General features: G+C 39.3%; 1 long non-coding RNA gene across 2 annotated transcripts in view; it reads right to left on the bottom strand.

Moving 5' to 3' along the window:
* LOC101907877 (uncharacterized) overlaps positions 1 to 16,625 on the bottom strand; it is a 226,325-nt gene that overhangs the window by 190,140 nt on the left and 19,560 nt on the right. For both annotated transcript variants that reach the window (XR_009494191.1, XR_009494192.1), the window contains exon 2: positions 4,603 to 4,707. This is a non-coding gene — a long non-coding RNA (uncharacterized lncRNA). The remainder of the gene's footprint in view (positions 1 to 4,602; positions 4,708 to 16,625) is intronic.

The raw sequence follows: 16,625 nt of genomic DNA, 5'->3' as shown, positions 1-16,625 counted from the left end.
CAGGTTTTCAGTTAAAGAAGCTAGCAATCTGGTAACCTAGCAGGCACAGACAAAACAAACAAAAGCCCCCAAATACTCTTTAGGTAAGAACTACTCTATTCCAGGAGGAGGGGCTAAGATGGTGGAGGATATGCTGAAATGAAGGAAGGCTAAGAGAATATGCTCCCAGCATCTCTAATCTAAAAGAATGGCCAAAGCAAGTCCGTTGAAGAAAAAAATACATACAGTAAGAAAAATTCCTAGAATATCAGGAAGCAAACTTGAACATAATATACAAATATACAGACAAAATACTAAATTACTTTTGATGATTGAAATGCAAAATATAGTACTGTTTCATGCAGCGCCATATGTACATAGAGGAAATATTGAAGATAATTTATACTGAAAATAGAGGAGGGTAAAGGGATATAAAGAAAAGCAAGATTTCAAACTTCTCTGTGGTAAAATGACACCATTAGACTGTGATAAATTTTACATGTCAATGTAATCATTACATGTTAGAGTAGCCATTTAAAAAGAAAAACAAAAAACTGTGGGGAATTCTGAAAGAGATGGGAATACCAGATCACCTTACCTGCCTCCTGAGATATCTGAATGCAGGTCAAGAAACAACAGTTAGAACCAGACATGGAACAACGGACTGGTTCCAAATTGGGAAAGGAGTACGTCAAAGCTATATATTGTCACCCCGCTTATTTTAAAAATATCTACAAAGTAGCGCTGACATATATACACTACAATGTGTAAAAGAGATAGTGGGGAGTTGGTAAATAACACACAGAGCCCAGCTTGGCCTTCTGTGATAATTTGCGAGGGAGAGGGAAGCTTAAGAGGGAGGGAATATATATACCATTATGACTGATTAATGTCATAAAGCCAATACCACACAATATAATATTATAAAGCAATTTCCCTCAAATTAAAAAATAAATTTAAAAAATAAGTTTGTCTAAAATAGTCATTATTTTTCAAAAAAATCTAGTAGTTATTCTCTAATTGAAAGCAACTCTCAAAAATATCAAGACATATATGAATATTAAATTTATCCACATCCTCTATCCTTTCACAAATTAGTGTTCAGCATATCCTGTATTTGAAAACTTGGTTTGCCGAGAACTCTAAAGAATGGGGTTTGAGCCAAGATTAACTACAACTCTAAAAGCCACATATTATAAAACACACACACACGAATTCCAAATTGTTTGCCAAATTTTACTGTTAGCTTCCCACAATATTCTAAAAAATATCAGACAAACAGGCGTCAGTATGATGAATGTTGATGATTCCTTTATTTTTTTCCTATACACAGTGACCCTCTAGAAGCTCTGAGGTCAGCTGAATATGCATAGTCACTTCAATTAACTGAAGTGTTTGTAAATAAATGATATCGTTCCTCCATTAACATGTCTCCATCTTGACCTACAGGAGTGGATTGTATGGATAATCTCAGATGACTAATTTGTCTTTTCTTTAACCCAGTGCAAGGGAGCACAAAAGTACAGGGAAACACAGACATATTTTTAAAAATACACATATTCAGGCAACATTGCCAAAAGTGAATTTCTGCTGAACTTAAGCCAAGTTTTTCTATGAATTTATATTTTTTGTGATGGAATATAAGGTCCAATAAATAATGACAACAAATATGATTTTGTTTTACAAATTAAAGGATACTTTCACATGCATTATTTCCTTTTACTTTCATAAAAAGCTTATAGCTTAGATATTATTGTTCTCATATTACAAATGGGGAAATTGAGGCTTGGACAGGTAAACTGTCCCAGTCTCACAGATAGGAAATGGCTCACTGGATCTCCAACTCTGGCTCCTGACCCTTGGCCACCAAGACTGAGAATGTGCATGTAAATACATGTGGCAAGAATTCACACATAAACAGAAACATGCTCAGATCACTTTTTAAATGTGACAAGGTTTCTCCAAATTTCAGTTTGCTTTAAATCACTTCTCCAGCTGCTAACACCATGCTGGAGTTTGTACATTTCAGAACAAAGTAAAATAGTACCTATTTATTTAATTAGAGTCTCATCTATCAAATATGCAAACGAAAGTGTTCTTGCTATCTATCAATTCCTTTATGTGTTTCAGCTTGCTTTTTTAAAATTTACTTTTATTGGAGTTAGCTGCTTTTACAATGTGGTATTACTTCCGTGGTGGCTCAGATGGTAAAGAATCTTTGTGTAATGCAGGAGACCCAAGTTTAACCCCTGGTGTGGGAAGACCTCCTGGAGAAGGAAATAGCAACCCACTCCAATATTCTTGCCTGGAAAATCCCATGGACAGAGAAGCCTGAAGGGCTACAGTCCATGGGGTCACAAGGTGTTGGACAGGACTGAGTGATTCAACAGCTCTAGATTCTGACCTATATGCTTTAATATAAGGTATTTGTTTTTCTCTCTCTGACTTACTTCACTCTGTATGACTCTCTCGTGTCTAGGTCCATCCATGTCTCTGCAAATAACCCAATTTCCTTCCTTTTATAGCTGAGTAATATTCCATTGTATATATGTACCACAGCTTCTTTTTCCATTCCTCTCTTGATGAACATTAAGGTTGTTTCCAAAGCCCAGAGATAAACCCATGCACCTGTGGTCACCTAATCTATGACAAAGTGGGCAAGAATACACAAAGGAGAAAAGACAGCCTCTTCAATAAGTGGTGCTGGGGAAACTTGAAAGCTACATGTAAAAGAATGAAATTATAATACTCCCTAATACCAGACACAAAAACGAACTCAAAATGGACTAAAGATCTGAATTTAAGGCCAGATACTATAAAACTCTTAAAGGAAATCACAGGCAGAACACTCTTTGACATAAATAGGAGCAAGATCTTTTTTGACCACCTCCTAGAGTACTTCCTTGGTGGCTCAAACAGTAAAGAATCCTCCTGTAATGTGGGACACCTGGGTTCAATCCCTGGGTTGGGAAGATCCCCTGGAGCTACCCACTCCAGTATTCTGGGCTGGAGAATTCCATGGACAGAGAAGCCTGGCGGGCTACGGTCCATGGGGTCACAAAGAATCAGACACTACTGAGAGACTTTCACTAGAGTACTTAAAAACAAATGAGACCTAATTAAACTTAAAAACTTTTGAGCAGCAAAGGAAGCCATAAATAAGATATAATGACAATCCTCAGAATGAGAGAAACTATTTGCAAATAAAGCAGATGACAGAGGATTAATCTCCAAAATATACAAGCAGCTCATGTAGCTCAATACAAAAAATTACAACCCAATCAAAAAATGGGCAGATCTAAATAGACATGTTTCCAAAGACATACAGATGGCCAACAAACATATGAAAAGATGCTCAATACCACTAATCATTAGAGAACTGCAAACAAAACTACAATGAGATATCACCTCACACCGGTCAGAAGGACCGTCATTAAAAAATCTACGAACAATAAATGCTGGGGCGGATGTGGAGAAAAGGGAACCCGTTTGTACTGTTGGTGGGAGTGTAAACAGATGCAGCCACTACGGAAAACAGTATGGAGGTTCCTTAAAAAACTAAAAATAGAACTATCATACAACCCAGCAATCCCACTGCTGGACATATACTCAGAGAAAACCAGAATATAAAATGTATATACACTCCAACATTCACAGCAGCACTATTTACAATAGCCAAGATATATTTCTTTAAAAGTGAGATAATACCTGTGTAACTAGTTAGAAAGTATATCTATAAATTCTATCAGTTGGTAAAAAAAAAGTTGATTATAATAATCTCTGAAAACCATTTGTATTCAGTTTATGCAGTATCTGTAATTTTTAAAATAAGAAAATAAGCTAGTCTTATTAAGAGTGATTAACTTTTCATAACTTAAAAAATTTATTTAGGGTGTGGTTTTTATCTTTCACATGATATTAACTCATTGAAATACATATTCAATTTTGCATTGGTTAGACAGCACTAGCTGCTATAGTAGACTTCAAAAAATCTGGGCTCCAAAATCACTACAGATGGTGACTGCAGCCATGAAATTAAAAGACGCTTACTCCTTGGAAGGAAAGTTATGACCAACCTAGATAGCATATTCAAAAGCAGAGACGTTACTTTGCCAACAAAGGTCCGTCTAGTCAAGGCTATGGTTTTTCCTGTGGTCATGTATGGATGTGAGAGTTGGACTGTGAAGAAAGCTGAGCGCCAAAGAATTGATGCTTTTGAACTGTGATGTTGGAGAAGACTCTTGAGAGTCCCTTGGATTGTAAGGAGATCCAACCTGTCCATTTTGAAGGAGATCAGCCCTGGGATTTCTTTGGAAGGAATGATGCTAAAGCTGAAACTCCAGTACTTTGGCCACCTCATGCGAAGATTTGACTCATTGGAAAAGACTCTGATGCTGGGAGGGGTTGGGGGCAGGAGGAGAAGGGGACGACAGAGGATGAGATGGCTGGATGGCATCACTGACTCGATGGACGTGAGTCTGGTTGAACTCCGGGAGTTGGTGATGGACAGGGAGGCCTGGCGTGCTGCGATTCATGGGGTCGCAAAGAGTCGGACACGACTGAGTGACTGATCTCATCTGATGGTCATATAAAGTTTATTTTTCAGTTGGACAATAGTCTAACCTGGGTATTCCTGGCATGTTGCTTTCCTCCACATGATGATTATAAGACTCTGGTGACTTCCATCTTATGAGGTCTTCCGTCTCTTGGGGCCTCGTTCTTCAGAGCCTAAGTTAACAGAAAGAGAAGAAAGCTTAGAGAAAACATACCCTTGATTATGTTCTGCTCATGTTACAATGAATAGATCTACTTCCACATCTAATGTAAATGTAAAGGGATCTACAATGTCCAGTTCAGCAACGACTTCCAACCACAACTCTAAATGAAGGCAGGGCAGTCATAAATTTTGCTTGTTGGCTGGCAACTCTGCGTAACCATGAAAAGACATATAATCTGTCCACCTATGTCCAATCACACAAAATTAAAATTTTTATCTCATTTTATGTTGTATGTCTGTAGTCAAGAAATCCAGGAAAATATATTATATTTGGTAGGTGAATGCAATCGGAATTTCATTGTTTATCCAGGGTGCAAAGAAAAAGAAAATCATTTCTTTTCACTCAGAATTTATTTCGTTTCTGAAAAATGTAACTACAGAGTTGAACATTTATCAAACCACTCCTGACCTGTGCTGAAAGAATTTAATAAAAAAAGAATGACAAACTACTTCATAATAACAATTCTAGGTTTGTTTATTTCACAGTATTTTATACCATATAAATATAACTTTCCCCATGGCTTTGCATTATTGTTTACCTAGTGGAGAAGAGCATAATACCCAATCATTTTTTTCATCTGGAGACAATAACAAATGGTTCTCCTTCATTCAGTTCAGTTCAGTCACTCAGTCGTGTCCGACTCTTTGCAATCCCATGAATCACAGCACGCCAGGCCTCCCTGTCCATCACCAACTCCCGGAGTTTACTCAAACTCATGTCCATCGAGTCGGTGATGCCATCCAGCCATCTCATCCTCTGTCGTCCCCTTCTCCTCCTGCCCCTAATCCCTCCCAGCATCAGGGTCTTTTCTAATGAGTCAACTCTTCGCATGAGGTGGCCAAAGTACTGGAGTTTCAGCTTCAGCATCAGTCCTTCCAATGGACACCCAGGACTGATCTCCTTTAGGATGGACTGGTTGGATCTCCTTGCAGTCCAAGAGACTCTCAAGAGTCTTCTCCAACACCACAGTTCAAAAGCATCAATTCTTCAGCACTCAGCTTTCTTCACAATCCAACTCTCACATCCATACTTGACTACTGGAAAAACCATAGCCTTGACTAGACGGACCTTTGTTGGCAAAGTAATGTCTCTGCTTTTGAATATGCTATCTAGGTTGGTCATAACTTTCCTTCCAAGGAGTAAGCGTCTTTTAATTTCATGGCTGCAGTCACCATCTGTAGTGATTTTGGAGCCCCCAAAAATAAAGTCTGACACTGTTTCCATTGCTTCCCCATCTATTTCCCACGAAGTGATGGTACCAGATGCCATGACCTTCGTTTTCTGAAGCTGAGCTTTAAGCCAACTTTTTCACTCTCCTCTTTCATCAAGAGGCTTTTTAGTTCCTTTTCACTTTCTGCCGTAAGGGTGGTGTCATCTGCATATCTGAGGTTACTGAGATTTCTCCTGGCAATCTTGATTCCAGCTTGTGCTTCATCCAGCCCAGAATTTCTCATGATGTACTCTGCATATAAGTTAAATAAGCAGGGTGACAATATACAGCCTTGACGTACTCCTTTTCCTATTTGGAACCAGTCTGTTGTTCCATGTCCAGTTCTAACTGTTGCTTTCTGACCTGCATATAGGTTTCTCAAGAGGCAGGTCAGGTGGTCTGGTATTCCCATCTCTTTCAGAATTTTCCAGTTGATTGTGATCCACACAGTCAAAGGCTTTGGCATAGTCAATAAAGCAGAAATAGATGTTTTTCTGGGACTCTCTTGCTTTTTCCATGATCCAGTGGATGTTGGCAATTTGATCTTTCGTTCCTCTGCCTTTTCTAAAACCAGCTTGAACATCTGGAAGTTCATGGTTCACGTATTGCTGAAGCCTGGCTTGGAGAATTTTGAGCATTACTTTACTAGCATGTGAGATGAGTCCAATTGTGAAGTGGTCTGAGCATTCTTTGGCATTGCCCTTCTTTGGGATTGGAACTGACCTTTTCCAGTTGAAATTGGAATTGAAAGTTGGGATTGAAAATTGGAAATTGGAATTGAAGTTGGGATTGAAAACTGACCTTTTCCAGTCCTGTGGCCACTGCTGAGTTTTCCAAATTTGCTGGCATATTGAGTGCAGCACTTCCACAGCATCATCTTTCAGGATTTGAAATAGCTCAACTGCAATTCCATCATGTCCACTAGCTTTGTTCATAGTGATGCTTCCTAAAGCCCACTTGACTTCACATTCCAGGATGTCTGGCTCCAGGTGAATGATCACACCATCGTGATTATCTTGGTCGTGAAGCTCTTTTTTGTACAGTTCTTCTGTGTATTCTTGCCACCTCTTAATATCTCCTGCTTCTGTTAGGTCCATACCATATTTGTGGATAATAAAACATACAGCAAGAAGTTCATTAACAACATGATATACTAAATGTCATGGATTAATATGTATTAATTCCACTAATATGAAAATGCATGTGAACATTTTAAAACTTTAAAGTTGCCTATAAATATTGTTTTCATTTTCATCATTATACCTATTGTGGGAGAAGATCTCAGAGTTCATACATCATTTCAGGATGTGTAATATACACTAGAACATAATACACACCACCATCTCTAAGGTGGTGTACACAAATGCTCACACTAGGAAAGTGAGTAAATGCTATTTTTATGAACTTCATACAAAAATCTCTTCGCTTCCAACAGAAGACTTCTAGTAGGATGATTTTAGTACAGACATGCTCTACGAAGTGGAATTGTCATGTGTAAAGTTTCTGGAAACTGAGGCGAGCAGGGAAGATGAAAATGTTTCACAGAGAAGCCCCAGTAATCCCGTCCATGCGGTAAAGTAGCACAGACGGTAGGGGCAGTAAGGGCAAGACAAGGTGCATTTGCAGTTTTGCTACTAAATCCAGATCTCACACTTATTATATGTATGTTGAACTCCATTTACATAGATTATTGCACATCTACCCTTAACATGTTATTTGTCACTTGTGAGAACAAGTTTATGATCCTGACCTCATTTCAGCAGGAGTTTTTACTACTGTCTCTATCATACTCGAACCATTTTAGGTACTCAAATAGCTTATTGTGGAGGGGGGCGGATAAGCACTAGGAAAAGAAAACTTCTCAAGACAGCTCTCAGCTTATCACCTGGCACAGATTCAGAGAATCAGCCAACAGGTTTATTTGAATAAGTGGTTCACGTTCTGCAGTCTTCAGCCGCCCACAAAGAACAGCTGTCTGACTTACCCCATGTCAGATGCGTGCCTGTGTGAGCACAGCAGTACCCTCAGTATCATATATGATGTGTCACTGGAGGCAGGCACTCTATGTTCCTTGCTTTGTCTTTTAAAAGCAATGTGCTATGAATCATTAGTTCATTGAGATATAAATGCTTCTGTAATTCAATAACCCTATTGTACAAATCTGTTTTTAATTGGTCCCTAAAAAGAAAAGGGAAACATCTTCAAATTCTTTCTTTTTTAAAAGATGGATGTTTCATCTTGGTCACTCTCCATGTCCTTGGACAAGTTACTTCATCACATTAAGCCTTAACTGACTCACAGAAATAATATTCTTTCCTCATGGAGTTGTTGTAAAGATGGAACACGACAATGATTGTGATGTCTCACTTCTACTAAGCATCACATAGTGCGATGGGCATTCTGACTTGAGTCTGAGAGTTGGTTTGGGCATATTCAGGAAAGTGGGAAGGCGGTCCCTCCAGAAGCCTTTTTGCAGTGGGGCTAGGCAACTCCCAGGAGAGTAGTCATCCTGACGGAAAAGGTAGCCCAGAATGATGAGTTTAACAAGAAGCTTCGGCCACCAGTGATGAGAGGTGAATGTGACCATACATGATGCCTCTTCCCTGGATTTGTCTGTTGCTGTATCCGCTGCACTCTCACCGTGGGTGTGTGGAAAGAAAATAATCAATAGCATCCTGACTCACATCTTAGTGAAGACCCTGGAAGGGAGCTGCTAAGTCACTTCAGTCGTGTCTGACTCTGTGTGACTCCATAGATGTCAGCCCACGAGGCTCCCCCAGCCCTGGGATTCTCCAGGCAAGAACACTGGAGTGGGTTGCCATTTCCTTCTCCAGTGCAGGAAAGTGAAAAGTGAGAGTGAAGTCACTCAGTCGTGTCTGACTCTTAGCGACCCCATGGACTGCAGCCCACCAGGCTCCTTTGTCCATGGGATTTTCCAGGCAAGAGTACTGGAGTGGGGTGCCATTGCCTTCTCCATGGAAGGAAGCAGCTCTACCTTAACGGCCGTCAGAGAAGCTCTTCCAGCTTAAAGCGGAAGCCTGAGCAGCTACAGAATTTCAAGGGCTCCAGCATCTTAGCTGTCATGGGGGTTGGCAGGTTCTGGTGGACAGACACACGTGCAAGGTGCTGGGTGGGGGTTGGGAGCAGACTAGCTCTTCAGCATGTATCTGGCAACCCGGGGGTGGGGGAGTTCCCAGAAAAACCAGAGGGACCCTGTCCAGATGGCTGAGCTATCATATCACCAAGTAGGGGCAAGGATAAACAGGTCACACCACTCCTGTGATGGCTTCTGTGACTAGGTGCTGGTCATGCATGGGGAGCAAGTCAAAACATAAAAGCAAATTGTCACATGATTAGTCAATTTAAAGTTTTCTTTGAACTTATGTTTTGTACTCTCAAAGATAATAACTTTCTGTGAAATAGGATGTGAAATTTTTCAAATGATATTGCCACACAGTTTCTCTTAAAAAATAAAAAAGGATGTGAGAATCCCTCCCAAAACACATGCTGGACACATCATGAGAACTTCTTTTTATGAGCAGAAGTACCTATTCATTCCATTCACTAAATCTGATTCTAGGTTTAAGTTGCTCAGTGACTATGATTTCAATTCAAAATAATAGAATGAACAACCCCTAAAAAAATCATCCAAGGATTTTGAAGGACACTTGAAAATTGAGTTTTCTCATGTTAGTTTTCTGGTTTTGTTTTTCCCTTTTGAGGTGGTGTTGGTATAGAGGAAAATTCATGAGCCCTTGGAATCTGACAATTCCTTGGCCTTCCACTTAACTGGTGGGGACCCTTAGCAAACAGTTTAACCTCATAAAATAAAATGTTACAGGACAATATTAGATAAACATTAGGTATTAGATAAATATTAGACAATATTAGATAAACTGAGTACAGTACAGTACTCCTAATGCTTGGCACACTCAGCAGGCAATGCTAATTATTTTCCACCCTTCCCAATTTCCTGTCTACCCTTCTTCCAAACATACATTTCCATTTCAAGAATCCACAGGCAGGACAGCAAAACGGACTGGAAGTCATTGATTGGGCATCTATTCTACTTCTGAAAATTATGTACATTCTCAGGGCCTCAGTTTCCTTATCTGTAAAATGGATGATAGCATCTTCCACGTAGATTTTTGTGGGAATTAAGTGGATTAAGTCATGTGAAGTCCTTAGAAGCCTGGGCTCTAGAATGGAAGCTCCAGGAGAAATTTATGGTTGCTTTTATACCCCCGGAACACAAAGCAGGACCTAGAACATAGTGGGTGCAGAATAAATATTTGAAATAAATGAAAAATGATGGTAACATGCTTGCTTCCCTTGGCCCAACACAAACTCTCCTTTTACAAACTGTGGGACCTGTGTGGATGAATGCAGGGCAGGGATTTAGAGATTGCATCCTAAGTGGAATTCAGGGATTTCCCCTGAGTTCCCCTGACCTGAACTGTATTTCCCATGACCCATGATCTTCTCTCTCCATGAACACACCTGCTCATCCTGTCCAGGGGGCAAGTTTGTGTTAGATGCTTACGCGCTTCTGTATTTGCCAGCATTTCTCCACTCTGCCTTCTGTCTGGGCACAGAGATGGAAGGCTGCTGAGGGGCAGTGTGCCCCTCCTGTAGTAGGCAGGAGGCACTCAGTAAATGACTCATGGAGTGAATAAGTCACTGTCCGCAGTGCATTGCAAATGAATGTTTTTATTATAATGAGTTCTTTCTTACAGACAAATTCTCAATACTTTCTATCCCATTCACAGTAATGATACAATTTCCAGAGTAAGATTAGGTGCTACTAGAGTGTGGTCACTCCTGATGACTCTCTTTGGTGACTTCTAGCAGATAGAGTTCACTATATGCAACAGTGGGTTATGGATTTGGCAATGCAGTTTCAGTGTAATTGTTGTTCAGTCCCTAAGCCGTGTCCAACTCTTTGAGACACCATAGCTTCCCTGTCCTTCACCATCTCTCTGAGTTCACTCAAACTCATGTCCACTGAGTCAGTGATGCCATCCAACCATCTCATCCTCTGTCGTCCCCTTCTCCTCTTGCCCTCAATCTTTCCCAGCATCAGAGTCTTTTCTAATGAGTCAGCTCTTCTCATCAGGTGGCCAAAGCTTCAGCTTCAGCATCAGTCCTTCCAGTGAATATTCAGGGTTAATATCCTTTAGGATGGACTAGTTTGATCTCCTTGCAGTCCAAGGGACCCTCAAGAGTCTTCTCCAACACCATAGTTCAAAAGCATCCATTCCTTGGCACTCAGCCTTCTTTATGGTCCAACTCTCACGTACATACACGACTACTGGAAAAACCATAGGTTTGACTATATGGACCTTGTCGGCAAAGTAATGCCTCTGCTTTTTAACATGCTGTCTAGATTGGTCAGTATAATTAAACTGCTTTGAAAGCAAAACATAAGTTCAATGTGTTTGTATGATTTGACTCCTAACTGTCCCATGAAAATCTGTGAGTCTCTATACGGCCTGAGTTATATTACTATTTCCATATACTTTTAAGTGTGTTCCCTGAATACTTAACTTCAAGCTAACTAAACCATATATTAAAATGGTCCTAAGAAATCCTTCTGGGCATGTATCTGGAGAAAACCATAATTTGTAGAGATACATGCACCCAGATATTCATTGCAGCAGTATTCACAATAACTAAGACATTATAATAGCAACCTAAATGTCTATTGAGAGGAATGGATAAAAAAGATGTGGTACATATATACAAATGAATACTACTCAGCCATAAAAAGAACAAAATCATGCCATTTGCAGCAACATGGACGGACCTACAGATTATCATACTAAGTGAAATAAGTCAGAGAAAGACAAATATGATATCACTCATATGTGTAATCTAATTAAAAAAATAATACAAATGAACTTATTTCACAAACAGAAACTGACTCACAGATTTTGAAAATAACCTTATGGTTACCAAAGGGGGAACATCAGGGGGAGAGAGAAATTAGACACACCACTGCACATAAAACAGATAAACATGTGTGTGACATACACACCCCACTACATATAAAATAGATAAACCAGAAGGACCTACTGTATAGCACAGGGAACTCTATTCAATATTCTGTAATGATCTATATGGGAAAGAAACTGAAAAAGAATGAATACATGTATATGCATAACTGAAATACTTTGTTGTACATCTGAAAGTAACACCACATTGTAAATCTACTCCAATAAAGTTTTCAAAAAAAGAAACCCTCCACACGCTTTGCTGGGAGAAGTCTGATATGGTAAGAGTGAAATTTGCAGGGCATGTGATGTTTTGACTAGGCCAAACCAAAGGAAACCCACTCCTTTCAGCTCCAGAGTGCCCTTCTCCATTTGCTGCTTCACCCTTTGTGATGAGCCATCAAAAAGTTTATTGTGAGAGTCCCTGGAAGTGTCCAGCGGTGTACTGAATGAAAAAAGCCAGATGAGCAGCCAGGAGGAAGTGCAAGTCCAATGCACTACAGACACTTGGAGGTTTGCATGTAACTCCTCTCCCCAGGCAACCATAGGAAGACAATTACCTGAGGATGCAACTCCCTGTTTGAGAATATTTATCATTAGAAAACTGAATTAGCAGCTTTCACTGCCTTGATCCCTTTCACATGACAAAATGCCTACAATTTTGAAGGCTAATCATTTTCTCCTTGAAGTGGACCACACAAAGGAGGTTTCATAGTTCCTCATTTTAGCCATCTATTATGATTCAAGCATGAATCATCCTCTCTATTCCCATAATAAATCCGTCCCATAGTTAGAATGCTTAAGAACAGATGCACCCAAAGATCTTATTTGTGGTTGTATGTGTGTGTATGTGTATCCGAAAATGCCAGAACCTAAATATTTTTGGTACTTTTCAGGACTGGAAGCAAAGCCACACCTAACTGGAGAGCCAGTGATTGTGTGGGACTGATGATAGTCTTAAAAATTCTCTGAAACTTTTTGACATATCCTGCCCCCCAAAAACAATCTTAGAACTATGAACTCAAACTGTCAACTGATTTGTTAAGAAAAAACAAACTCCAGTTTGTAAATGCTTAAGCTTACATGAACAGGAGCATTCCTTTCTAAAACTGAGAGGAAGTCCTAAAAGGGCTTATCTTCTAACTCTAGTTTGTCATACACCACCAAAAGGTCTACTGAGAGCATCACTACTGCCTATGCATGCATACACACACACACACACACACACACACACCACCACCACACATGGGTGTAGAAATAACCCAGGAATAATGGACAAAGGGCAGATGTGGCTAAGCCCTTCTATGATAAATCTTGTGCTTCCCAGGTGGCTGAGTGGTACAGAATCTGCCTGCCAATGCAGAAGATACAGAAGACATGGGTTGGGAAGATCTCCTGGAGAAGAAAATGGCAATCCACTGCAATATTTTTGCCTGGAGAATTCCATGGACAGAGGAGCCTGGCGGGCTGCAGTCCATGGGATCATGAAGAGTCAGATGTGACCAAGCACACACACACTCATCATAAACTGTCACATCACTTTAAATTAAAAGACCACATGATGGTTGAAGTAACATTAAGGATGAATCCTCCAAGCTTTTTGTAAGTTATCCACCGAGGTGCAGCAGGCATGCTAAGCACATACTGAGGACACCACAGCTTGCCCAGCCTTGTGGGCCGGAGCACCAAAGCACTGATTCCTCACTTCTCTTGGGTTGCCCTGAGGGATCTTAAGAAAGGGGCACCGTTGTGACTAATAGTCTCCAACGCACCGATAAGGGAGCTAATTTTGTGTTCCTGTGGTGACACCTATGAATATAATCAGCAGGCTTGATAAAAATATTTGCATAAAATCCATATATGCACACACATAGTAACATGTACTGGTAACTACCTACCTTATAGTATATGTTATACCATCAATTATGAGTTTCTTTATCAATTTTCCATAGTTCACAATCTCACACTTTCCTTCCAAATAATGGAAATACATTACTTTTAAAAATCAAGTTTACTTCCTAATGGCTAACCATTTTATCTGAAAAATCATTGGTCCACTGATTTACCACAATAATAACACTTATTTCCATAATAGCACAGAGCTCAGGAACTAAAGCCAAATACTTTTCATTTTTTTTAAATTCTAAGTAATAATACTATATCATTTACGTAGCATACATTTTTTTAAAGAATGTGGCCAAATAGTTTTTATTGTAAAAGAGAACTGCAATATATGAAAAACATGAAATCTGGAGAAAGGAAAATATTGACACGAATCTACTGCCACACATACTCAGTTGTGCATTACCTGGCAGGCGACTAGCATTAGCACAACACTGAAGACGTGTTCAGAGCTCCACTGATGTGCCAGGGAGGCTCAAGGTTCACATCCTACATGTTGACTGACAAAGTGCTGCTTTAGGGCAGACAGACTCAAGGTCATGACAATAATATGGCATTTAATTTGAGCACACCGGGCATTTTTAAATCTGGAATGTTCTCAACTTCATTTCCACATATGAGTTTTAGTCATTAGGTTCCCAGGTATTTGACCAACATCTGGAAACGTCACACGATTCCTGAGATGCTGGCTACTTGACAAGACCTCCTGGTCCACTGGAGGGCTCTCTGATGGGGCTGACACTTGTGAAAATATTCCAGTCTCAATGCTAGGACCATGCATGGGAACAGCTTAGCTCAATCCCTTCGCTTTCCATAGCAACGATGGTTCCCAGAGAACTCTAGGGCACTCATTAAAGTGTTCAGACATATCAATCCGTCTTCAGTATCTTTTAAAATGTCTATCATGGAATCTTAGTCCTGTAAGATTCCCTGCTGAAGAAGGCAGGGGAGGGGCAATTTAACCTTGGACAGATCATTTTAATAAACACAGCATAAAATGTTTCCTCATAGGTGAATATTACCATGCAAATTAAAAATCTGTTACTTCAGGTCTTCAAAAATTATATTATTACCTAAATCTTTATTAGGTTATTAACCAAAAGCCTATCAACATCCTGGGGAATAATATGCAGCACTGTGAAAAATTCTTCCCCATATGCTAGAGTTCATTAACACATTTTCTGGCTACCATTCCCAGATCCAACCCCATCAGAATAAACTCTCAATTCTTATTTTCTCCTCTATTTGAAGCTTCTTCTCCAGAAACCATTCTCTCCTTCTCTTCTCTGGAGTCAGTATCAGATAATACCTAACCACTAACTTTCTTTTTGAAACTTCCGCTACAGGTGACTTACTTTATTTTTTTTTTTTAATTTTATTTAACTTTACAATATTGTATTGGTTTTGCCATATACTTTAGAGCAATGGGTTTAGAAATGGGTTGGTAATTAAAGGTACCATGATAATGAAATGGACTCTGTTTCACTGTTGTGGTGGCAATGATTCCTCTTAATAATTGGTTACAACAAAATACATAGAGCATTTTAATGTCATTTAGCTGCCAACTAAATCAACATTGTTCATTCGCCTTAACTTTCATTTTGATCTAAATTTGGAAGCATAGAAATGAACAAGCAATTTTATCATTATATGCTTTTCCCAAACTTGTGACTATATGTTTTTGTACTGTTCTGACACAAGTAGTCTTTTTAAAAGGCTTGCATATTCATTGTAGTTAAGGACAATTGGTTCTCATGATTTTCATTGGCTGTTGGATCTGTCAGAGAACAGGATCCTTCATTCTTTCAAGGACTCTATAATAGTTATCAGTATTTACCTGAAAAAAATGACAGATTTTATCTTGCATTTAATTTGCTTGGGCTCCAGAGTCCAATCCCATGTTGTAAGTCAATATTCTACCATTTACCCTGTGACTTTTGCAAAGTTAACCTTTTTGTCCTTCATTTTCTATTGTGGAAATAGGTAATACAGAAACCAAGAAGGCTATTGACCAGATTCAAGTAGATAATTAATGCAAAGGACTTGAAATTTATCCATAGTATAACAAGTGCTTAATTAATATTAGCCATTGTTATTGCTATTATGGCAGAAGTGATATAGATGCTTTAAAACCACAAACTTCAATGTCCACTTGTAAATTCTTTCTCTCTCCACCTTACTAGAAACTGAATAGCCAGAAGTAGCAAACAGAGAGAGCAGAGGGATTGTCTCAGCATATAATTAGTCTGAGATAACACATTCACAGAAATCATTTGAATTGGCCATGATACCAGATTTCAAAAAATGCAAATGTATTGACAGACTGGGAGCTACTAGTTCCTATAAAGACATGAATACCTTATCATGAGCTCACTATCTCCAAACATGCTTCTGCAAATAACAGAGGGAAAAAAATCACTCACTAAGGAATTTTATTCTCTGGATACTTTGCTATCTTTGATGAAATGTCACCTTCTCACTTAGGTCTTCCCAAACGTACCATACCCCTCCCACCTCCTAGCATACCTTATTACCTTGTGCTTTTAATGTTTTAATTCGGTGCATCACCTTTGCAATAGGCTGAATGTTTATATCTTCCCAAATGTGCATCTTGAAATCCTACCCCCTGATATTATGGTATTAGGACGGGGACCTTTGAGAGATAATTAGGATTAGATGGGGGTCCTGAGGATAGACCTTCATGAATGAGATTAGCACCCTTAAAAGAGTCAAAGAGAACTTGCTTATCTCTGCTCTCAGACA

The sequence above is a fragment of the Bos taurus genome, chromosome 4, assembly GCF_002263795.3.
Source record: "Bos taurus isolate L1 Dominette 01449 registration number 42190680 breed Hereford chromosome 4, ARS-UCD2.0, whole genome shotgun sequence".
NCBI classification, from domain to species: domain Eukaryota; kingdom Metazoa; phylum Chordata; class Mammalia; order Artiodactyla; family Bovidae; genus Bos; species Bos taurus.
This window is presented reverse-complemented; position numbering and strand designations above follow the sequence as displayed.